The sequence below is a fragment of the Armigeres subalbatus genome, chromosome 1, assembly GCF_024139115.2.
Source record: "Armigeres subalbatus isolate Guangzhou_Male chromosome 1, GZ_Asu_2, whole genome shotgun sequence".
Lineage (NCBI taxonomy): Eukaryota > Metazoa > Arthropoda > Insecta > Diptera > Culicidae > Armigeres > Armigeres subalbatus.
In genome coordinates this window covers 210,064,755-210,091,130 of record NC_085139.1, presented here as the reverse complement: position 1 = coordinate 210,091,130, position 26,376 = coordinate 210,064,755, and the positions used below count along the sequence as shown (strand labels likewise).

At 38.7% G+C, this 26,376-nt stretch overlaps 1 long non-coding RNA gene and 1 pseudogene across 1 annotated transcript; one reads left to right on the top strand and one right to left on the bottom strand.

The window, feature by feature from the left end:
* The window catches only part of LOC134205721 (sodium-independent sulfate anion transporter-like), a 58,189-nt pseudogene that overhangs the window by 675 nt on the left and 31,138 nt on the right, over window positions 1-26,376 (top strand).
* Window positions 8,585-11,191, bottom strand: LOC134210411 (uncharacterized). Its single transcript, XR_009978822.1, has 4 exons — window positions 10,933-11,191; window positions 10,484-10,723; window positions 10,097-10,427; window positions 8,585-9,929 (listed from the first exon to the last, which is right to left on the bottom strand). It is a non-coding gene; the product is annotated as an uncharacterized LOC134210411 (long non-coding RNA).

Here is a 26,376-nt window from a genome sequence, read left to right as displayed (position 1 = left end):
AACTTTTTTTTCAGGTTGAGCGAACAGAAATTGCTCAAAAGTTATAGAAGAAACATTTCTCAAACGTACAAGATACTCAAGGTCGGAACAGGGAAAACATACTTCCTTATTATTATTTGCTCAGGCTAAGGGAGAAGCGGCTTCCGCTGTATGCCAGACGTCTCCGTTCAGCTCGGTCCACGGCTGCACGTAGCCAACACCACACAGTCTTCGGCAGGTCCGCAAATCGTTTTCCAACCGATCGATCCACTTTCTTCGCTGCGCGCCTCGCCTTCTTGTGCCCGTCGTCGGATCGCTGTCGAGAACCACTTTCATCGGGTTGTTGTCCAATTCACCGCAGTCGTCCGATTTTCGCCGTGTGAACGCCTGAAGAGCGCTTTTTGCGATAGTCAGCTTGGTATTGCGGTGAATTCTATTCGATCGGAGTCCAAAATACGTACGATTTGCTCTCTTCAGGCTGATTTAGGTTTCCTCAATTTTCGCAAAGCTAAGTGCCATAATATCAAATCGTCGGCGAAGCCAAGTAGCGGAACGTATTTCGTGAAAATCTAACCACTTGCAATAGCAGTAACGAAAGACCACCACGTTGTTGTAACCCACCTCGCGTTTTATAAACCATTCGGCCGAATGCCATTTGGCCGAAGGCCAATAGACCGAAAGTTGTTTGGCCAAAAATACCATTTGGCTGAATAGATTATTGGGCTGAACATTTAGCCGAACAGGCCATTAGGATGAATCGATCATTATACCGAATAGGTAATTTGGCCGAACAGGTCATTTGGCGGAACAGGTTTTTAGCCGATCACGTCATTAGGCTCAACAAGTCATTCGGCCGTAAAGGACGTTTGACGTCTAACTTCTCACTTCGCAATCATTATTTCTCACTGTAAAAGTGAGAAAAAAAAAGTTGGAAATGAAGATTGAAAAGAACGGCATCTCCCTTCTTACTTCGCTCTTCCCACTTTTGACAGTAAGAATTCACTTAAGTGAGAAATGATTTGTAAGAAGTGAAAAGTCTCGATTCTCACTTCTAACTTATCATTCCTTACTTCTCACTATTCATTTCTCATTTCTCAGCATTTATGTTACCAAAGTTCCTACTATTTGTGTTTTTAACCACTCCGCCATTATGTTTTTAATCACTCCGTCTATGATATCGAACAATCAATTATGTGAGCAAGTGACGACGGAAATCTTCATAACCAGGGTTTGAATCCACAGAAGAATGAGAAAATCTCTCACTTATCATGTCTGCATAGACTCTCGATAGGTAGCATACCGTGAGAGTTGTTTTTCGGTAGTTGTTACGATAATGAACTGACTCGGGGGAAGGGGGGGCTGCAACTCATGATAATTTTCTTTTAATAAGCCCCACTTGCGGGGGACACCGGTTCTGATGATGCATTTCAACTTGTTTTACACAGCTGTGCGAAAAAAATATGGTCCCCAACATAAAATGAGCGAGAACAAAGCGTTTTATCAAACCCCCTCGGTGGGGGCCGCCTATCAGAAATCAGTTTTTTTTCGAACTTGTATACAAGTGCGATAGTTTTGTTTCATGGCTTGTTATGATTCGATGAGGTTTTTGCCTCTCTTTTATCGTTGTTCGTTATCGATTGAGAGCGATTTCTGCAAACCCTGTTCATAACTTTTGGCTGCGTGACTATATTCGTGGTACACGGTTAGAAAAATTACCTATTATTAGGTACTTTTCACTCAAATCGGAAGTTCAGTGTGGAAACCCAAAATTAAGTAATTTTTTTATGAAATTAAGTAAACTTCACCTAATATTAAGTAAAATATACTTAATTTTAAATAGAAACTAACCAAAAGTTAGGAAAATTTCACTCAACTTTTTTAAACATGAGATTATTTAACGTTGGGTTCCCACACTTTTATGCCCTTGTTGAGTGGTTTTGCTCTTCATTTTATGACAACAAAGGGAAGAGGGAGGGAGATGCAAGAAAAAAAAGTACCTAAAATTAGGTAGTTTTTTCTAACCGTGTAGGTGTGGGGAAGGAAAGGAAAAGAGGGTCGAATAAATGACAGAAGGTTGAAAAAATAATTGGGTCAAAAGGTCGAAAGGACGGAAGATCGAAGAGACAAAAGGTCGACAGAAAAAAAGTCGAATAGACAGAGATTGGAGGTTTCATTTTATCAATCATAGACTGTGCTTACGAGGTATGCCATACATTTTAAACGAGGTGTATATTAATTCCATCATGGGGATAGTGTTTCTTAAAATCGAATTTGCGACAATATTTTTATTTGTTTAACTCAGCTTACAAGCGTTACTAGGATGAGGATAAATTTATTTCGTTGAATAGTAATTTCTATTTTATTATTTTGTTATTTTTTCAGTTACTTATTTATTCGATATAATAGTTATGGTTTATTGCCAGGAGTTCCTTCGAAAATTCATATCTATATTCCACTAGAGAATTCCTTCTAAGATTCCTCTAAGACGTTTTACTGGAATTCCCGAAAAAGTTTCTCCAGAAATTTCCCAGAAGTTTGACCAGGAATTCTTCCGGAAGTTGCTCCAGAAATTCCTCTACAAGTTTCATTCCTCTGGAAGTTCCTTAAGAAATTCATCCGGAAGTTATTCCAGGAATTTCTCCGGAAGTTCCTCCAGGAATTCCTCCGGAAGTTCATCCAGAAATTCCTTCGGAAGTTCCTTCAGAAGTTCCTTCAGGTATTCCTCCGGAAGTTCCTCCAGAAATTCCTCCGGAAATTCCTCCGGAAGTTTATCCAGGAATTCTCCGGAAGTTCTTCCAAGAATTCCTCCGGAAGCTCCTCCAACAATTCCTCTGGAAGCTCCTTCAGAAATTGCTCTGGAAGTTCCTCAAGAAATTTATCCGGAATGTCCTCCAGAAGCCCCAGTCTACACAAAATCGTATATGTCCTCCACTTTAGCATTTTATGTGACATCATATACGATCTTGTGTTGACTGGGACCTCCAAAAATTCGACTAGGACTCCAGAAATGTATCCGTAGATTCTTTCAAAAATTCCTCAGAACATCCATCTTATATTATTGCCAAGTATTTCTCCGTTAATTCTTTCAAATATACTCAAGAAATTACCTTATTTCCTCGGAGATTTCTTCAGAAATTCCCTTGGAAATTTCCACACCTCCTTTCCCATAACTTCCACCAGAAAACCATTCAGAAATTCCCATGTAAACTCCTCCTGATATTCTCTCCGGAGTCACTTCGGAAATTCCACTCAGATCTCTTCATTAACTACTTCAAGGTCTTTCCAGGTCTTCCTCAAGGTCTTTGAATTTCTTCATAAACCAACGTGGAAGCCCTCGATAGCCATCTCCTACTCGCTTTCAAAACTCTTCCAAGAACTCTGCCGTAAATTCGAGATATTCGTCTGCAAATTTACCTGGCTATTTCTTCAGATATTCTTTCAAAAATGTCGTTAAATCTCTTTTGGAATTACCTTCAAAAAATCGCTTTGAAATTCCTCTGGAAATTATTTAGGGAATTCTTCCTGAAGATGCTGCTGGAATTCTCAAATTTTCTGCGGGTACTTCCACTGAAATTTATACAAAAAATCATCCAAAAGCTCTTAGGAATTTCCCGATTTTTTTTCAGGAATTCACAGCAATTCCCACTTTTTCTCCCAAATCAAGAATTTCCTCGGAATTCCTACAGAAATCTCTTTATAAGTTTCCCCGAAAATTTCCTCAAGAATTCCCCGGAATTTCGTTTTGGTATTCCTCCAAGAGCTGCGCCGGGAAGTTCTTTTTTCAGGAATAATTTCCCGAGAAATGTTTGTGGGAATATCCGAAAGAGTTTCCAAAGGATTGCCACTTCCCATTTCCATTTCCCAAAAGATCACTGGGACTTGAACATTAATTTTGCACGGAGCCGTCGCATGGCAGCCATGCAATTCGGCTCGCTTAAGAAGCAGGCTATGAAGAGTCCTACGCTTTTACACTTTTGCATTTCCTAAAAGGGACATAAAATAATTTGATATAACGCCATTTGACATAAGGTTATTTGTCATAAAGGCCATTTGGCATAATTCAGAAAAGCGAAAAAGCTGAGGATCATTTGGCATAACGGACATATTCTTCTTCATCTTCATCATTGGCATTACATCCCCCACTGGGGCATGGCCGCCTCGCAGCTTCGTGTTCGTTAAGCACTTCCGCTGAATGCAAGTAACACAATGAAGTAAAGTGAATATTGTTTTCGACACTTTATAGATCTGATCTTATCTACTACATTCTTCTTCACCTCTACTCTACAGGAATGTAGTGAACGTATAATTCAAAAAAAGTTTATGCAAAAACTATTTGAAACATAACACAATGAGGCCGAAAAAGCTTCAGATTACCAAATTCAGTTTTAGTCCAACCCAATCCTAATGCAATACAAATCCTACTCATATCAAACACTCAGTCCAAATCAAGTCGAAAACCAATTCAAATCCAATCCAAATTACACGTTATCCAAATGCAAGCCGAATTTAATAAAATGCTCAATCATATCTAAATCCAATCCAATCCCAATCTAGCCAAATCCAATATCTCATTCAAATCTAATCTTATCAAATCTAAATTTATTATTTATCCAATCCAAATTTAATCTGAATCTTAATCAAATCCAATCCAACGTCAATCCAAACCAAATCCCTATTTAAATCCAAGTCCAATCGAAACCTCATCCTAATTCAATCCAAATCCAATTCAAATCAAATTAGAAAAATAGTCCAAATAAAATCCACATCAAATCCAAGTGCAATTAAAATCCAATCCAAATCTAGCCATAGCCAATGAAATACTCCAAAATCCAATCCAATTTTAATCATTTTTTTTTTTTTTGCAAATCCAATGCAAATTAAATCTTAAACCATTAGAAATCCAATTCGAGTTCAAATCCAATCTAAAATCAATTACTCTTTCAAATATAATCTTTATTTCAATCTGAACACAAATTCAATTCAAATCCGATGTAATACGAATCCTATCCAAATCCGATCCAAATTTAATACAAATCCAGTCTGATTCAAATTCAATGCAAACATAGCCAAATCCAAATAATAACTCATTCAAGTCTCTTAATGCAATCCAAATTTAATCCGAATCCAATCCAAATCCAATTCAAATCCAATCCAAATTTAGTCCAAATCAAATCCAATCCAAATTCAAGTACAATTCAAATCCGATCCAAATCTAACCAAATCCACTGAAATACTTGTGTGGCAGTGAAATAGCACCTGCCGTTTACTATGTAAGTAAATATTAAATTTCTTTGAAACCATCGAAGTAGGCCTGATACCAACAATCGAATAAACAATAATCGAAGCAGTCGTTGCACGTGGATGTCAGTCACATGTGCTGCACCATCAAAGGTAAATGGTGTTACTGGAGACTCCCGCTTGTATATTAACAAAACAAACTTCACAATACTTTTTCAAATTTCATTCAAATTCAATCTAAATTTAATTTAAAATTAAATTTAATTAAATTGCAAATCCAATCCAAATCCAATCCACATTCATGACAAATCCAATTCAAATTCAATCCAAATACAGTCCAAATCCAATCCAACACAAATCTAGCCACTTCAATTACTCATTTAAATCTGATCTTCATTCAATCCAAATTTAAGCTGAATCTAATCATAATCCAATGCAAATCCAATTTAAATACCAATTCAAATCTAGATCCAATGGAAATTTCAAACCAATTCAATCCAAATTCAATTCAAATCAAATGTAGCCAAATTAAATCACTCATTTAAAAATAATCTTTATCCAATCCAAATTTAATCTGAATCCAATCCAATTCAAGGCCAATTTAATCCGAATCCAAATCCATTTCAAATCCAATCCAAATGTAATGCAAATCCAGTTCGAATCAATTTCAATCAAAACCTAGCCAAATCTAAATAAATACTCATTCAGATCTAATCATAATCCAAACCGAATTTAATCTGAATCCAATCCATTTCAAATCCAATTTTATCCGAGTCCAATCCAAACCCAATCCAAACTTAATCAAAATCCAGTCCGAATCAAATCCAATTCAAATCCAATTAACATTTAGTCTAAATCAAATCCAATCCAAATCTAGCTAAATGCACTGAAATACTCATTCAACTTTAATTTAAATCCAATTTATATTTAATCTGAATCTATTGCAAATCCAGTCCAAATCAATCCAACACAAATCTTGCCAATCCAAATACTCTTTTAAATCGAATCTTCGTCCAATCCAAATTTAATCAGAATCTATTGCAAATCCAATCCAAGTGCAATGAAAATCCAGTCCCAAATCTCAATTCAAATCCAGATTCAATGGAAATCTCATCCCAATGTAATATTAATCCAATCCCAACCCAGTTCAAGTCCATTGAACATCTCTAAACCAATGTAAATTCCACACGGTGTGTCTATGGGGAAATATTATTTTTCAAAAATCAGTATCTCTGAAACACCCACCACGTGAAAGTATATGCTCTCCTCTTTCATATAGTGGGTAAACTAAAATGTTCTATCGGGGGATTTAGAACAATTTTTATTTTTTTCACTATTTTTGGTGCAAACTCCATAGAAATCTCAAATGATAGCCGATTTAACCCCCTGAAAAATGTAAATATGGAAAAATGACCCTCGATAGAACATTTTAAAAATGCACATACGTGAAAGAGGAAAACCTATACTTTCGTGTAGTGAGTGTTTTAGAGATACCGATTTTTTGAAAATAAGCCTCTTCGGACAAACACACCGTGTCCAATAAAGAGATTCAAATTGAAAACCCATCTTTAAATATAATTTTGCTAGAATATATTTTCTAATATAGTATCAGAGAACAAGAACAAGTCGTACGAAAATGGTTGCAGCAACTTCATTGTGACTAAAACTGGTTCTATTTGAGTTGCAGTAACCTGTGTGAAACATTTTTAGCGGCTAGGGCCGTCCTACTCCACTGCCCTTCCGTCGGGGATGCTAGCATATTTCCTTTATTTGTCTCCATTTTACGCTTATATTTACTTGATTGCTTTCCCTATATCACTTCTTCCGGGAAGCACTAGTAAGACCTACAGATAAAAATCGTAATTCTACCAGCTGCGTCTTTGTTGTGACCCGACCTAGATTTCTAGTCTCGACCGTTTGTCGCAACAATAAGCCATTTTATAGAAAGCTCATATGACAGGAGACCTGACACTAATATTTACTTTTTACAAGGAACATTTGCGAAAATGAAATGAAATGATGATGATGATGACGATATTATGATGGTTTGCATGCAAATTTACCAAAACAGACTGAGCCGTTCACTCAAAATTTCGATCAACTGATGGAATCTGTCTCATAAAATTGCTTATACTCAGAGATACTCAGCAAACTGGTTGTCATTTCGCTCTCACACACGGCAGAAATAAACTACTCAATAGTGAGTTCAATTCACCCACCCTCGAACATGCGTACGGGAAGCCAAAATTGAGTAAATGGGGTCGAAGTAGTTCGCCTTTAAGGCTACTTTACACCACGGGATTTTGGTCCCCGTGCATTTTAAATGGGGCCGGGAAAAAGTACCCAACGGAAAATTTATTTACGCAACTGAAGATTTATTTCACTCAATTTTGAGTTCAGGCAATACACTAAAAATTGGCTACCCGTACACTCACGTAAAATACCTTCCGAAGTTTATTAGTTTGCCTTATGAAAATTAGCCACAAGGAATCAGTTTGAAAATCATAAGGCAGCCTTATGAACCAGCATGAACTTTGGATGAACCAAATCCATAATAGACATATATGTTTATCTTATGTTTACCTTACTAGTTTCATTAATCAACCTTATGAAATTTCATAAGTTTGTTTAATGAAATTTCATAATATGAATATATATGAATATAAATTTATCTCAATGAAAATAAAACAAAGTTTTTATGAGAATACACTACCAAAAATCCACACATATTTATTGGCAAAAATCCATAGATTTAGCTTATGATGTATATCAGCGCACACATAACCATTCTCCACGCGAACTACTAATAAAACATATATCCAAATAAACTTTATGTGTGGTCTCGAATTAGCAATTATTTAATTTATGTGTGGTTATTAGGGTGGAGCTATTGCAAAAATCTATAACGGCGACACATATATCTTATATAGATACTTTTGGCAGTGTAGAATAAGGTTTCAGAACTTTATTTATATTTTGATAAGATTAAAGAGTTGAGATTGAATTTTACTTTTGATAACTTTAAGAATATTTTTACATATTTATACAATCATAAGCTAATCTCTGTCGTTTGTGGATTTTTTTCTTCGGAATGTTGCCTAATAAATTCTTACTCTTTATCCGAAAACTATATGTGACTATTTGCCACATGTTATATTTTACTATTACATTGGCTCCTATTTTAGAAGACAAAGACAGCTGATGAAATCTCTAATCTAGTGTCGGATGACTCCAATAAAGGCCATCACATCGGTACCGATATCGAAGTCAGCACGACGAACTTTAAAAAGTCGCAGCTCGCACGGTTTTGATGTTGAGCAATTTTATTATTCAATTTATTATTCAAGCAATTTTATTATTACAGCTGTTTGTCTAAACATCCGAACAGAATCCTTCTGAGATTCCACCTCTTGAGATTTCGAGCAAAATTATTTTGAAATCTGTTGGGATACCTAATTTTGAATTTCGGAATCTCTGAAGGTCTTATAAGGATTATTTTCCCATTCCTGAAATGAAGTATTCCCGTCGGAGTCCCTTAAGAATTCCCGTCAGAATTTTGAAAAGATTTCCGTCAAAATCCTCTAAGGATTTTCATCGGAATTCCTTAATAATTCCCGCCGTAATTCCTAAAAGATTTCCGTAGGAATTCCCAATGCATTCCCGTCGGAATCCCTAAAGAATTCTTGTTGGAATCCCTGAAGAATTCCCGTCGGATTATCGAAAAAATATCGTCAAAATGCTTTAAAGATTTCCGTCGGAATACCTGAAAGATTTCTGCCGTAATCCCTAAAGTATACCCATCGAATTCCCTAAAGGATTCCCGTTAGAATCATTAAAGCATTCCCATTGGAATATCTGAAGGATTCCTGAAGGATCCCGTCAAAATCGATTCAAGATTCCCGTCGGAATGCCTTAGGAGGTTTCTGTCGGATTCCCTAAAGTATTCCCGTCTGAATCCCTAAAGGTGCCTAAAGTATTCCCGTCGAAATCCTGAAAGGTTCCCCTTCAGAATCCCTAAAAGAATTCCTAAAGAAAGAACTCCCTAAAATCCCTAAAGAATTCCCGTCGGTATCCCTGTCGGAATCACTCAAGGATTTTCATCGGAATCAGAATTCTCTGGAAATATTCGAAGGATTCCTTTTCGAATCCCTTAAGGATTATTTTCCCATTACCGAAAGAATCACAGTTGGAATCCCTAAAGGATTTACTTTGGAATCAAAATCTATAAAGGATTCGCTTATAAATTCCCTTGAGAATTCTTAAGCGAATCATTCGGGAATGCGTAAATTAATCCTTTGGGAATGCCTCAAGGAATCCTTTGAGAACGCCAATGGAGCCTTCTGATCCGAGTATTGTGTGATCACCTTTTCGTGGCTCATCTGTTGCTAGCTTTTCCCGGCTGCGTACGACGTCACTTGAGCTTGCCCTCTCCCATATGCCGTTCCTTATCCAGATGCACATTTTCGCACGTTCCCTCGTTGTTTTGACCATCCAGCTTGCCATCCAGATATTCGTGATCCGATCGGTTGTGAACTTTATTGTCGCGTGAATCCACCGTCCGAAAACGCTCCTCCACCTCCACCGGCTTTATAGCTGATCGAGCTTGGAACAATTTCGAATTGCCTGTTTTATTCGTACCGTTGCCAATACTATCGGCATCCTTATTGGCTTCGGTTGACCCATTGCCGGTTGAGGGAAAATTGATGCAATTGCTGAAATTAAATTGTTGGATTTAGAATTTCTTTATGATTTATTTGAGGTCACAATTTTATCTGCAATTACTTCAGTTTTTAGATTTCATAATAAACTATAACATTATGTTCGAAAAGTTAACGTTGAATAAGTAAAGTCCTATTAGTGATTCTTTCGTAAAACTTACATAGAAAATGATGGGCCCAATCCGCAAACTGCTTGATACTCCGCTAATAATGTCGTCCGGCTCCTGCACTCTGCAGCACCTCGGGATGTACAAATCCACTATGAACTGCTTTCCACAACCGATGCCAGTCCCTTGTCTATCGAATACACGTTGAACTTGCCATCACGAACAGTCCTCTCTTTGCTAGGACTGCTTCCGCTGTTTTCTGATTTCCGTATTTCACCGTACGTTAGCCAATTTGGTGGCAATGTGAAGCGATTAATGCCCCAGAACTGGCTGTTTTAGGCTGTGTTTTGTCGATCAGTTTGACCAGAAAAAGGGATGTTCGCAGCTAAAAAGCAATACTTATCAGAAAATATTGTTTTATTATGCGTGAAGCGCACTTACCTGTCGGATGTCTGTTGTGGCGAATCAATCGCTACCGTCTGCCGGAGTTCCCACTTCCAGCATAAGTTTTCGGGTCAGCTCCAGCATCTATCATAATTAGGTGACTTCCAGAAATTACCATTGAAATGGAAAAACCAAGCAGCAAGCATTGTGAGCCGGAAGATCCAAACTGATGTCGCAGATGTATTTTCGGTAAAATTACATTTTATACTGACAGATCCGTCGGTATCTGGATCAAATCTGTAAGTATTGAAACATAACAAGTGATTAAAAAGTAGTGTTTTTAAGCATTTAAAAAGCTCACGAAATACGAGAAATACGTAATAGCGGATGCACAGCACCAGGACGGAACATGAACATCGGAGATTTTAATCTTATGACCATGAAACAAAACAATTAGCGCGAAACTCTTTTGAATTTTAACTAAGTATCTTTGATCAACTTCTTACCTGTATCTGATAACGGACGGTTGCCCAAAAACGTGCAGAAATTAAAAATTTGGAAAAATAACTTGGTCGACCGGAATGCAAAACAAAAACAATGGCGATAATATTTTCCGGTGGATGAACACATGAACATATTGCTCCATAAGATTGCCTTATGATTTTTATTCATAAGGAATAATATTGGGATTCATAAGGCATAGGTATGTAATTAATACGGATGATTATGAATTTCATAGGAGTCTTATAAAACGGTTATGAAATGAACTTTTAGTGTTTCATAAGGGGTAACTTATGAATTTCGATATTTTATTTACGCCAGTGTATTGAACTGGCGTCGTTGCACAGAAAAAATAAAGAACCTAAAAAAAAAGTTTAAAGAACTCAACTTTAAGTACGAAGTTCGAATTTTTAACTCAATAGTAGGTAGTTTTCTCACTCTCTCTTTTGAATGTTATTATAAACAAAGAGAGCTGCATCGACCCAACGTGTGCTGTTCCGTGGAAGAAGCCAAATTTGAGTTGTTTTCACCGTAGTCCCGGGTGAGTGAAAATAACATAAATTTGAGTTGGTGGAACTTCATAGTGGGTGAAAATTCAACACGGGAGTAAAGGCAAAGTACTCACCGGATTTTTTCGCATTTTACTTATTTTTGGCTTCTTCCACGCAAGGGCGGTTTTGAGTGAAAGGAACCGTAAAGTAAGTTGTTTAGCGGTTCCGTGTGGATTGCTTCGCTCTTTTGTTTTTGACAACAGAAGAAAGAGTGGATGAAGTCTAGGCCAACATTTGAAAAGGGCGTAACAGCCAAAAATTATTCTTCGTCTTCATATAAAGTTATATATGTGGACAAAGAATCAGAAGGAATAAATTTTGGCTGTTACGCCCTTTTCAAATGTTGGTCTAGAAGTTGAAAGAGAAGAGAAAAAATAACTCAAAAGTAAGTTTAAAAAACTCAACACTGGGTACTTTTTTTCTTCAGTGCACGATCATCCCGAAAAGTTTCTTGCTGAGTGAAATCAAAATATCTAAGGTCGCTCGCTATACGTTTAAACGAAATATACTACAAAAGAGTATATTCTAATTGGAAAATAACTGAATGCAAATAACACAATGAAGTAAAGTGAATATTGTTTCCGACACTTTATAGACCTGATCTTATCTACTACACTGAGCAGCCGCTCAAACATCAGAAGTCGATTATGTGCTTGATCATTTAATTGTATTTGGCATGTAGAATTTTATCACTTGTTCAACAATCCCATTTAGTAAAATTACCGTTGGGCAACCGCCAGCTAATCGAATGGCGAATCGCAAACAAACATATTATTTATGGGGGTGTTCTCATGTAAATAAACATGTTTTCCGATCGCGCTAGAAAATTTCAAAGATTTCCGTTGGACAATATTTACCCATTTAAATCGAAACCTTGAAACAATAAGCCTTGCAAGCAAATGCTCTCTCAGGTGCAATTATTTCGCACAAACGTGAGCTCACGCCTAGGCTTATCGTTTCCAACGTCATGGTTTGTGTTTGCTCCTACACCTAATGTTCAAATTATCAAAAAACGAACCGAACCAGTTGTTTCAATTGACTCAAATCAAATAAACACCGTAATTAAAGCAAGTGCAAATTTTCCGAATCTCGTGCGAGCTTGGTTACCACACTAATTAGCTTTGTTTAGTATGGTCTTATCTATATCAAAGCCCACATCAATTCGCGAAGTAAAAAAATGATTGCCCAAAATTTCAGTAGGATTAATTTATAACCATAATAACATTAAGCAAATACTCATACGGCACGAGGAAATGAAAACAAAACAATCGCATATCAAACGGGACCTGTTGTCAAGACCGGCACGTTTCTGTCACCTGCGGCAACTGCACTCATCTGGACGCGAGAGGATGTTTTGCGAAAGCAAAAACGCCTTTTGGTAAAGCCGAAGCAGGTTATCTCCAGTGCGGGTAGCAGATTGCCCTGCAAATGATGATCACTTTTACGGTTGCGACAACTTATCAGTGCGTGCAACTCGTTAAGACAAAGATTAATTGTCTTGTTTTGATCGTGATGACGTGCGGCGAATGGGAAGAACACCAAGGTGTTCAACGCATCGCATTATGATGTGACTCAGCGGGGATTCAATCAAACGATTCTGATGCTAGTCCGACCCGACTGACTAACCACACGACACTCCGTCACGAAACGAAACAAGAGGAGAGCAGTCAACATTTTGACCATCGCTATCCAGCTGTACCACTGTTGACTGCTCTCCTTTAGAGACAAAATGCGCTAGTTTTTCACTTTTCGTGTCGTGACGCGAGAGCATTGGCCCCTTCGGTGACGATAAAAATAGACAACAAAATGTGTGAAACATGTCTAACTACGAGAAGTCTAGAGCAACATTTGAAAAGGGCGTAACAGCCAAGATTTAATCCTTCTGATTCTTCATCCACATATAAAGCTTTATATGTTAACGAAGAATCATAAGGAATAAATTTAGGCTGTTACGCCCTTTTCAATTGTTGGTCTAGAAGTGTGGGAACGGTAGTCTTTAGACGACTTCAAACACGTCACACATTGGCCAACTATGCGGTGGGAGCAGATACCAACAACCGAGTCAAGTTCAAGAATATTTGTGACCAATTAGAAGCTAGGAAGCGTCCTCAGCTAGATTTATTAGTTGTATCCGCAAGCCTGTGTGTGAGGTCAGCTGGCAAAATATTCAAGAAAACGTACTAACTTTTCGGGTAGTCTGCCAACATGGGCTCTCACTGTTTATGCAGTTTAAAAAAAATGGCATTGACACAGGCTTTTGAACCGAGATCCTCACATGGACATCAGTTCATCCGGATGTCATTATCAAATTACCATGTTATAAATTACTTATAGTCATAGCTATACTGCCCACAATCGCATATTTGTCCCATATGGATGGGTAATCCAGCAAAGATGGGCCTGATATGCGATCATAGGCAGTATACTGATCTTATGAACATGCTTTAGGCAGGTAGACCAATCAAAAGCCAAAGCATCCTCCGTATTTCGAAGGAAAAGCCTTGGAAATTTACATATACCTAATAGGATCATACAGCCCAGATCCTACTCTTCGTGCTCCAAGATAAAGTAAATTCCGACGTCCGTCGTAGAAAATCCTGGAACGGAGATGCTGATGTCCGCGAGAATAGTCGGGGCATCAATTTCTCCCTTCAGCATTTTTGCAACAAATGCAGCTTGCGTGATTGAGCGTCGTCGTTCGATGGTTTCTAATCCGAGAAGTTGGCAACGTTCCCCGTATGGTGGCAAATTGGAGGGGTCGTTCCACGGAAGAAAGCGAAGGGCATACCGCACGAATTTCCCCTGCATTGCTTCAATTCTGGTAATCTAATTAGCGTGGAATGGACACCAGACTCCAATACTTGACTCCAGAATGGATCATACCAGCGAGCAGTAAGGAAAGGTGGTCGGTTCCCGGCACTGGATGGGTGTAACGAAGTAACGAATTATGCTTGGAAGACAATTTTATACTGAACTAATTATTGTATAAATATTGACTAAAAGAAAGCATATCAATGAAAAGAATAAGAAAACTATTTCCATTCAAACCAAATGTCCCTTCGAAAAATTGTCCTTCCGACGAAATATCATTTGACCAAATGTCGTTAGACTAAATGTCAATCAACGAAATGTTCCGAAGCCGACTACGATGAAGAACTGGCAAAATAACATTGCGCCGAAAAATAGAATAGAGGCTATTTCACTATCAGTACCTAATATTTTGCTATTTCGGTAGGTTTTCAATTTTTCTATAATCCACCAGGGTCTCCAGAAATTTCTGTTAGCTCAGGTGAAAAATCCTCATTGGCTTCCGTATTCGTTTCTTCCACTGCTGATTGAACTTCCTCACGTCCATTGAAGTCAGTTTATCCATGTATCATGTGGATTATTTATTAAAATTAAACCAAAAATATATTGACGAATTATTCATTTAACCGTATACAACATATTACCGACTAAACACTTTCAACATTCGACTAAATGCCCATTTTACTGAATGCCCATTCGACTAAATGTCCATTCGACTGAATGTCCATTTGAATAAATTTCCAATCGACTAAATGTCCATTCGACTAAATGTCCCTTCCACCAACTGTCCTTTCGACTAAATATCATTCGACTAAACGTCATTCGAAGACATGCCATTCGACGAACTGCCCCAAAGCCGGCTGAACGGGACATTTGGCCGAATAGGGCATTTGACCGATTATGTCATTTGAAAAGTGAGAAATGAGGAGTGAGATATGAGAAGTGAGTAGTGAGACGTCTAATTTCTCACGCCGCATTTCTCACTCCTCATTTCTCACTTCGCACTGTGAAAAATGAGAAGTGGGTAGTGTGAATAGGACATGTGGTCGAATAGGACATTTGACCGAACATGTGATTTAAAAGTGAGAAATGAGGAGTGAAAAACGAGAAGTGAGTAGTGAAACGTCTTACTTCTGACTCCTCATTTTTCACTTTTTACTGTAAAAATGAGAAATGAGAAGTGAGCAGTGAGACGTCTGCTAACTTTTCACAGTGAAAAGTGGGAAAAATGTAGTGAGAAGTGAGACGTGCCACTTTTCACACCTCACTTCTCACTTTTCAAATTACCTATTCAGCCGGATATCCTGCTCGGCAAAATGACATGTTCGGTCAAATGGCCTATTCGGCCAGATACCTTTTCTGCCAGATGACCTTTTCGGTTAAATGTCCTATTGTGCTCTGACCAGCTGTATACGTACTTTGATACAAGGATGATTTCGATCATTTAGTGATTTGGGTTTGATCATTTAGTAATTTGTTAATAACACATTTTAAAAGAGCCTAGGGCTGAAAACCTCTCATATAAAGACAAAAAAAAAACATTTCAGGAGTTGAATTTTAGAATGTGTTTTATAATGGACTTTCGGCGCAATGTTGTTTTTCTGCCACTGTGGCAAACAGTTCGTTGTTCAAATTCCACTAATTACGAAGTAAAAACACTAGTTACAGTAGCCATCCTTGCCTGTAAGAATAAGTTAAAAATAGCAGTAATTTGATAAGACATTTACATGCAAACTTTTTTTTGCAGTCCTATGACAACAACTACAGAGCAGTTATCGGACCGCTAAACGTCCAAAACATGTCCAGTTCATAACATGACATGACAGCAGCATTGTGCAGCATTGTCACATGCGCTTCGATTGCATTTGACGTCAACTGATAACCGTTTTACGTCTAAGTAAGGTGGCATGAGCCAAGTGAGATGTGGCCATGTTTGATTTATTGGATGGTTAGCGTGAAGACTGTTCCAGTTAGTATTTTGTTGTTTCGAAGACGATAATCTAAGGACAGCATTTTGATCTGGAATAATCATGCATTCAATGCGAAAAACATTGGTCTAGCTAGTCTTCTTTGACAATAAATAAAATAAGAAATTGGTGTGAGATAAATAAGAATCTTAGAGCGAAAACAAAAGAAAATATTACTGCAGAACATACTTAGGAATTATTTACAGAACAAAACAATCTAAAACCTAGTTGACCATTTCACACTTTTTTTTAACTAATTTAATTTGCTAATTATCTAATACATGCATTCATCTCTTAGACTAGGTTGTAGTATTCAGAGTAGCGGCCATCTCACAATGCGGCGCAGCAATGAACCGTTGCATCATGACGTCATACGACAATTTTTATTTACCCGTATTTTTATCACTTATTACTAATATATTCAAATGGAGAGTGAAGTTTCATGAGGGCAATGTTAACATTTTTTTCACGATAGAGATCAGTATTAGTGCATATGCAACATTGAAAGTTCGAATCAAGTCTTATCTGAAACTTGCCACATTGTACGCAATAGCAGAATCAATTCACAGTCTAGAATCACTTATACAAACTAAAATCATTAGCCGCTACTCTGAATACTACATAGGTGGTCTGTGTTTTTTATCACTTATTATTAATATATTTCAATTGCCTCTGGTAGTAAGGACTTCTCCTCTGGTTGAATTGAACCATGTAGGAATTACAATATTTTTAGCTGAAACTAAACTTAACCTAATTCATACTAAGGGTACAAGAAGATAAACGTTGAATAATAGAAGAGTTGTGGAAGCATTCGGGGAAAATTTCCATTTTTGCAAGTAACTGGAGAAAATATCCAAACTACAAATAACACGAAGGCTTCGCCCATTGGCGGAAAGGCCCGTGTCATCTGGAAACAAAGATTTTTGACACTCTGGTGGTAAATCAGGAAAGTCAAAAGTAAAAATGTTATCCAATATGGGTCCCAGTATACTGCCTTGGGGTACACCAGTTTTTACAGGTAATCTATCAGATTTAGAATTCTGATAGTTTACCTGTGGTGAGCGATCTGATAAATAATTTTGGATCAATTTAATAATGTCCAGAGGAAAATTGAAATTCATCAATTTTACAATCAAACCTTCATGCCAAACACTGTCAAATACTTTCTCTATACCAAGAAGAGCAACTCCAACATTGGACCGAATACGACATTTGACCGAACAAGTGATTTGAAAAGTGAGAAATGAGAAGTTAGTCGGCTCACTTCTCCCTCCTTATTTCTCAGTTCTCACTGTGAAATATGAGAAGTGAGATGTGAGTAGTGAGACGTCTCACTTCTTACTTTGCACTACTCACTTTTTACAGTCAGAAGTGAAAAGTAAGTAGTAAGAAGTGAGACGTCTCACTTTTCACACCGCATTTCTCACTTTTCAAATCACATGTTCGGTCAAATATCCTATTCGGCCAAATGTCCTATTCGATCAAATGTCCTATTCGGCCGAATACCTTATTCGGCCAAATGTCCCATTCGGCCAGATGACCTTTTCGGCCAAATATCTCATTGGGCCAAATGTCCCATTCGGCCAGATGACCTTTTCGGCCAAAAGTCCTTTTCGGCCAAATGACCTATTCGGCCAAAAGTCCTTTTCGGCCAAATGACCTATTCGGCCAAACGTCTTATTCGGCTGGATAACTCATTCGGCCAGATGGGTTTCAGCCTAATGGCTTGTTCGGCTTAGTGGCATTCAGCCAAATAGCTTTCGACTGAATGGGTTTGGGCCGAACAGGACATCTGGCCGAATGGAACATTTGGCCGAATAGGAAATTTGATCGAATAGGATGTTAAACTATCACTCACTGAAGTTAAACTATCAGAATTCAGAATCTGATAGATTACCTGTAATGTATATAAGTATATAAGTGATAAAGTAATAAGTGATAAAAAAACACGGACCACCTAGTCTAAGAGATGAATGCATGTATTAGATAATTAGCAAATTAAATTAGTTAAACAAAGTGTGAAATGGTTGTCTAGGTTTTAGATTATTTTGTTCTGTAAAAAAAATTCTAAGTATGTTCTGCAGTAATATTTTCTTTTGTTTTCGCTCTACGATTCTTATTTATCTCACACCAATTTCTTGTTTTATTTATTGTCAGAGAAGACTAGCTAGACCAATGTTTTTCGCATTGAATGCATGATTATTCCAGATCAAAATGCTGTCCTTAGATTATCGTCTACGAAACAGCAAAATACTAACTGGAACAGTCTTCACGCTAACCATCCAATAAATGAAACATGGCCACGTCTCACTTGGCTCATGCCACCTTACTTAGACGTAAAACGGTTATCAGTTGACGTCAAATGCAATCGAAGCGCATGTGACAATGCTGCACAATGCTGCTGTCATGTCATGTTATGAACTGGACATGTTTTGGACGTTTAGCGGTCCGATAACTGCTCTGTAGTTGTTGCCATAGGACTGCAAAAAAAAAGTTTGCATGTAAATGTCTTATCAAATTACTGCTATTTTTAACTTATTCTTACAGGCAAGGATGGCCACTGTAACTAGCATTTTTACTTCCTAATAAGTGGAATTTGAACGACGAACACACAGTTGCAGAAAAAAACCATTATAAAACACATTCTAAAATTCAACTTTTGAAATGTTTTTTTTTTGTCTCAATTTGAGAGGTAAAATTACTAAATGATCAAACCCAAATCAATAAAGGATCGAAATCATCCTTGTATCAAAGTACGTATACAGCTGGTCAGAATAAATTTATTGTACCAAACTACTTCGCTACGATAGACTAATTGGCAATTTGCTCAATTTGATCCGTGCATTTAATTTGGTCCCGTGCGATTTGCATCCGATTCATTTGCCACCAGTAAGCCGCAAACAGCTCGTGCCAACTATCACTGACCGAATTCTCTATCACGATTCGATCACATCCCTTTGCACCTATGAACGTTAAAAATAAGTCGCATCGATTGAGAATAACCCACAGCCAGTGTTTGTTGCTGATTCCATCTGTGGAAGGTGGGAAAAAATCGTCAAATGTGAATGTTGATCCTGTTGATGGTTAATGAAGTAAATGTCGGGTAATATACCGACGTAATTACTCAGTAACAGGTTTTTGCTGTTGCAATATGGCGTCAAAAAGGATATTGAATTGGCAATTTTGAAAACTAAACACTTTCAGACATTTTGAAATTGAATTTAAATTTCGAATTCACGTCATTTCGTCGTTATCGATTTTCCATATAATTCCCCACGGTGAAATCCATGCTGCCAGAAGAGCGATTTCCCCCAATGCAGATAACAAGCCGAGAAGTTGGTGGCATTCCGTGTCTCAAATTATTTATCAATCAAATTCAATTTGCAAAATCCCTCATCATTACGCGCATCAAATGGGAAAATCGATGCCCTTGAAGTGTGCCGCGTGTTCGCACCGCGACTGGGATTTTTTTCTGTACACAAACGGAACGGTATTCTATCGGACAAATGGATTGTAGAACACACGTACGCAGGTAAGGTACGTTCATCGTCAACGGTGGAATTTGGCGTGTTCAAATGCGTCGATTAGGTCGGGTCGATTATGATGAATTGGTGTATCGTCGCGACACCGGCGACGATTCGTTGTCGTAGTTTGCTTCTGTTTGGCTGGATGGGCTATCTGTGGATTGTTTACTATGGAGCCGAGAGATACAAACTTGCCTATACGGATGGCGGTCAAAGCACCTGATAAGTCCATGGGGTGGCATTAAGGCAGATACTGACCCAGCCAGTCTGAAGAGGTTCAGCGTCATTTAGTTATCATCTTCTCATCCGACTAGTGGAATGTACTCAAATCGAAGTTGCTTTATTAGTGAGTAGTTAGTGTTTGTTAGTGTGTTAATCAGCTGATGTGAATCTACTCGAATCTAAACCGGTGGAATCTTCACGATGCATAAGAATTCAACGTTTTACGGAGACTTTGGGATCAGGTAATTCAAAATAAAGTGTATTTGGAATTTTAAGGAGTTCAAAAGTAGGTAGCGAACATGTGTGCTGGGCAAAATATGAAACAAATTGTTTTTTTTTCTGTTGTAAGTATAGTTTTATTTGTTGCATAAATGAAGAAATGCATCTGGATTTGTGTTTATGGATAACTAAGTACTAAGTTCTCTATTATGTCAACAATAGAAAAGTGTGCTAATTTAGTTAGTAACATTTAGACATCCAGCCCATAACTTCATTTCGTTGGATTAATTGTTCGGAAGGGTAATAACCAGACCGATTTTGTTGCGGCAACTCAAATGTGACTAAATTCGGTTGCATAAACACAGAAACTTTTGTGCAACGTGTGTGCTGCTCGGGAGCTGCATACAATGCTGATTCATACTGCTGTGTCAAAAGCTCTTAATACCGTAGCATAGCATAGAACTCTTGCACAAATCGTAGAGTGAGTTGCTTAGCTTACCTTAGCTTAGACTGACTATACATATCAATGGTTGCTACTCCATGATTGATCAGTGCTGGTGCGAAGTGCACTTCGATCCAAGTGAATAGTGGTTAGGATCGACCATCTATTCTCGAAGGGCACGTTCCAGCAGCTCCCAAATATTGCCCAATAACGGGGCAGGCTAAGTCCTTACAGTCAGTTGGGAAAGAAAAGGAATGTTAGTGTGCGATTATTGTTGCTACTAGAGACCGAGAATACCTCTGCATCTCCACAATAACCACGGAAAGAAACTTGTGTTAGTTGGGTGGGGTAATCAGAAACATAGATCGGGATTCACCATGGAAAGTGATGTGACCTATGCAACTTCTATTTTACTAGTTATTACGAATATTTTTATTTGGAATATAGTATTAGCATTTCCTATCTGATGTTTTACATCGCAAGAATAAACAAATTATCGCTCAAAGTGAGTTATTATTCATTTGAATTTGTACTAAAACGCCAATTTCAGGTCATTAGCAAAGATGCATTGCAACGTGACTTTTTACCGACCTGTGTAATTAGGAAAACATCACAGAAATATACTTGCAACGAGTAGCTATATCTGGATAAGTAAGACATAATGTGGCTAGCTGACATAAAAGAAAACTGTCTGATTTGAATTAGTTGACTAACTCAGTCGATGGTTGTTTGTTTTTACTGTTCCGAGTGCTTGGTATGAAATCTTCCCATTCTCTCGGATGTTTTAAATTTCAATTGATCAAATTTAGACCAACAAGTGAAAGGGATGATTCCTTGTCTACATACGGAGACCAAACAAAAGAAAATTGCCAATTTTCATAGTCAATGAATACCAAGTAAACGGACTCCTGGAATTGAATGATGCGGAGCGTGACAATATGGTCCACACAAGATCTTCCGGCACGGAATCCGGTCTGCTGGCGCCAGAGAGCCACATAGATCTTCTCCTAAATCCGGACAACTTTGCATAGAACTTTGAGGACGGCACACAGCAACATAATGCCTCGCCAGTTATCGTATACAGTCAGTTCCCCCTTTTTGGGCACCTTCACTAAGATACCTTGCATCCAGTCGACCGGGAAAGTTACGGTGTCCCAGATACTACGAAATAAACGATGCAGTAGTTGAGCGGATGTCATGGGGTCAGCTTTGAGCATCTCGGCTGATATGCGATCGATCCCTGGGGCTTTATTCGATTCCATGCTTTGGATGGCTGTTTGAATCTCTAGCAGTGATGGAGCTTCGATATTGACGCGTGTTATACGTCGGATCCTAGGCAGATCATGCCGAGGTGGTGATGGCCTGGCTGGCACTTGAAAAAGTGGTTCGAAGTGCTCGAACCAGCGTTTCAGCTGGTCAGTTGGGTCGGTCAATAACTTATCAATCGCGTCTTTCACAGGCATCGTTGCATTCATATTCGCCCCGCTTAAGCGCCGTGAGATATCGTAAAGGAGGCGAATGTCTCCGGTTGCTGCGGCTCTCTCTCCTCCGTCGGTCAGAGAGTCCGCCCACGCTCGCTTGTCCCGTCGACATGAGCGTTTTACTTCCTTCTCAAGAGCCGCGTATCGTTGACGGGCTAAGACTTTGGCTCCTCTCGTTTTTTGATCGATCTATCGCGGCTTTGACTTCTCTCCTCCAGGAATTCAAAATTCTCCTCCAGGAAAACAAAATTCTGCGAACAGCTCTCCGTTTTCGCTCATTTCTCCGAGACCATGGCGTCCCATAATGCGCTCATGGTTCGAGTTGTCGGATCCGATCTTCGCATTGAAGTCGCCCAAACAGATCTTGATATCACCCTTCAGAATTCTATCTACGACGGCATTGGGTTGACTGTACAAGTTCTCTTTGTCTTGCAGATCGGCAGCATCGGTTGGTGCATAACATTGGATTATAGTAAGGTTTCGGAAATCTGGCAATCTAATTTCTCACTTCTCACTTGTTACTGTTCACTGCTATTCAGTGTTCACATTCATTGCTCAGCACATACTCTCATACTCACATACTCTCACGCTGTACTTACTTCGAACATCTCACCTCTTACTTCACTTAATGAGGAAACAATTTTCAACTATTCGGCCGAACATTGGCATTCGACCAAGTACATAACAAAACATGGTCACCACGCTAGATAGAATGTGCGATTCTGATAGAATGTAAACAAACAATGTGAACAAATTTCATTCATATTAACGGGGTCCACTTTTTAATTTGATCAAACAAACTGCTCTTTTTCTGTTTTGTTTTGTTTCTACGTTCCATTTTTCTTTTTTCAATCCCACATGCTAAATGACGTTTGAACACTTTTGAATTTGAACGATGTTCAAACCAATGGGGTTCACATTAAAAAGTGTTCGAATTAAGGTGACTGGGAGGCACGACACACCGGTATATTATTCCCAAGATTTTTTTATGTACAGCTTATCCGACTTCGTCAGTATAGATGGGAATAACCAGCGCGGGGGGGAAACATACATTTTCAGTGCAAAACGTAAACAAACGAGCATAAATCCCATAGAAAAATCCAAGATGGTTGAGTTGGGGATATTGACAAGTCAGAACAAAAGATATTTTAGTTACCAGATAAAGATTGTCACTGTCGTCGCTGTCCGGAACATCTTTTGCTGGCGAGGATAGGGGAGCTAAATGTCAAAGAAGGAAAACATGTTCTGGACAGCAGAACAAAGGGAACCGAAGCGACAATCTTTATCTAGTAACTAAAATATCTTTTGTCAGAACACCGCCCAATGAATGCATCCTGATTATTCCTATCTTTTGTCTCTGTCTAGCTTTATCATCTCGTAATTTTGGGGCGGCAGGCTTCGAGTTTCTATTGATTGATGTAACCAGGGATGCCAGATATACAGACATGTCTGTATTTATACAGACTTTTAGTCTTGCATACAGACCACATGCAGATTACAGACATTATACAGACTTTTGATTGATGTTACAGACTTTTACAGACATTTATTATCTTTGGAGGAAAACCGAAGCAGAAAAACATGAAAACCTGAGAATCTCCGACAATCTGGGAGGTGGTCCGAGATAGTGAAACCGGTTCCAGTGACCCCAATGCCGACTCCACCCATGCGTAAACCTGTGTTCATAGTTGTGGAAATATCTGTGGCTCAACCACCGACCTTCTAAGAGCCACGGAATTGTCACCCGTTCTGAAATTGCAAACTATTTATATTCGCCGCACGCCGTAGTGTGTCGATTCCGGTCCCCCTCAGCTAGGAGAGGGATCTTGTATTCTCCAGCAGTGGATGCAGCGAACGAGCTGCAGATGGCCGCCAGCGCACGGTGGCCAAAAGGCAGAATGTCAGCCTCGGCAGAGGCAGACTCGGCTGGTGTTGCGATTAACAATTCTGAGGCGACTCGAACGTTGGAATTGAAGGACCTCCTGTTGTTGATTCGATGAGGATGAGAGAAGGTCCGAACCACGTTGTCTCTGGTCCGACAATTTGCTTTGAGTTCGCGGAAGTGCGAAAGGAATGAGAGTCTCCGATCAATGGATACTCCGAGAACTATACACAATATTTTTGTTGGAGATGGGTTAGTCACCCAACCGGCGGAATGAGGATGTATCCTCGAACGCATTTGCTGGTTGACAGAGTCAACCAAGTTCCGGACAAAAGCAAGGAGGTTGCCGAAAAATCCTCATTCTTGCCACTGTTAGAAGTCCTGATGAAGGCCTTGGTAATGTTGTAGATCCGCGTGCTTGCCGTCATTGTAGGCGTTGTGCAGTACATCTTCCAGATATGCGAAGTATGTGTCCGTACCGTATTCCGGGCGGAACGCTTGTTAGCGAAAGCCGAACCTATTATCGACTTCTAATTTACAGCCGTTGATTAACAAACCTTTCCACGGCTTTGAAGACACCTCTTGTCAGAGAAATAGGCCGGTACATTGTGACATCCCGAGAGAAAATGTTGTTTTTCTGGATGGGTAAAACGAGGCTTTTCCGCCATTCATCCGGAAAGATTCGATCAGACCATGCTTGGTTGATCAACCCCAGAACCAGACTTTGGCGGAATTGGGAAAGTTTTTGATGATGAAATAACCAACCATATCGGAACCTGATGATTTTCCATTACTCATTGAGAGGGCGAAGGCAGCTCTGAGGCGGAAAACGCAGAATTGAAATTGACGTTTTGTGAATCCGGGGAGACTCTAAAGATGGAGAGTGTCCGCTGAATCTCAGCTGGATAATCGCTAACGGAAACTAAATGAATTACAATTATTTTTATTATACATTTTTAATTATTTCATAGAGCGAAAAATTATTTCGAATTTCAGATTATTGAAGCCTTGATAGCCTTGAAAGCCTTCATATCAAAAATGTATGGTTTTGAGTAATTTTCTATTTCCAGTAAACCTCCATACAGACAAATACAGACATTTTACTGAGATAAACACAGACATTTAAAAATTGTATCTGGCATCCCTGGATGTAACTGTTAATGTATCAGAATGTATATTGCGAGTAAGCACGCGCCGGTGATATTTTTTCAAAGTCATATTTGTCGTAGAATAAAAAGATAAGCGATGAACATGATGATGATTTGATTATTGTATTACCGTATTACGAAAAACGGTCATATTACCGGGGATTCACGGTACCAAGTAGTCTAAGTTCCACTGAAAACGATAATCTGTTCAGGGAAAGAATTGTCCGAAATAACAGCGTACTTGCTTTAAAAAGAGTAGGGAAAACACCATCTCCAAACTCAAACAAAGTACCGGAATGGCTGCGATAAGAGAGGCATACTTGAAGAGTGAATCGCTATCTTCCAGAGTGCTATAAAACCAAACTTGTTACTTGGGAGGGGCTTCCCCCCAGGGTCATTTATAACACACTATCCGAGTCGCTCAAAGGATTTTCAATCCAGAACGTTTGGCAAAAGAAGCCGACTTATCAACAGTGCTTTAAATAATCGAATGTTTTTGGTGAAGCCCATCGGCCTTTCTTGACACCCTCACATTCATATTCGACTGAACACCGTCAATTTCCGATCGAACGTCAGTCAATGAGTATTTATTTCAGGCATTGCCATATCTTCTGAACACAGGATATTATCTTTGCTTGTGAAAAGGTTTTATCTCGAATCAAAGAGCATTTGATGCTGATCCTGATACCGTGGGTATATGAAAAAGTTTTTTCAGCATTGGAATCGAATGCAAATGAAGCGTTTTTCATTGATACAGATGCACGAAGACCTTTAGTTCATTTACACATTAAATACTATGAAAAACATGATGAAATAATGCATGAAATCAACACTTCCTGAATCAAAATACGTCCAACATGGACGGATTTCGAATCAAAAGATCAAAATTCGTACAACTATGATATGGAAATGCTAATATCATCTTCCAAACTTGGACGTACATGTTCATGATAGCATTAGAGGCGAAAGTATAGAATTGATAGTTCCGTTAGGATACGGCAGGCATGAAGAATGTTTTTATAGAAGTCGATTTGAAAGCGAGCGGAGGGCAATATTTGTGATGGCACATATCGCACGACCTTCCTTCTGCCAAGCTCCCGTATGAAGGGGGAGGGAAGAATATCAGTGTGGAAGCTGATATATCTTCACTGGCAAAAGGAAGGTGGTTTGACTTGCTCATATGCCATCGCGTGCGGAAGGATTTG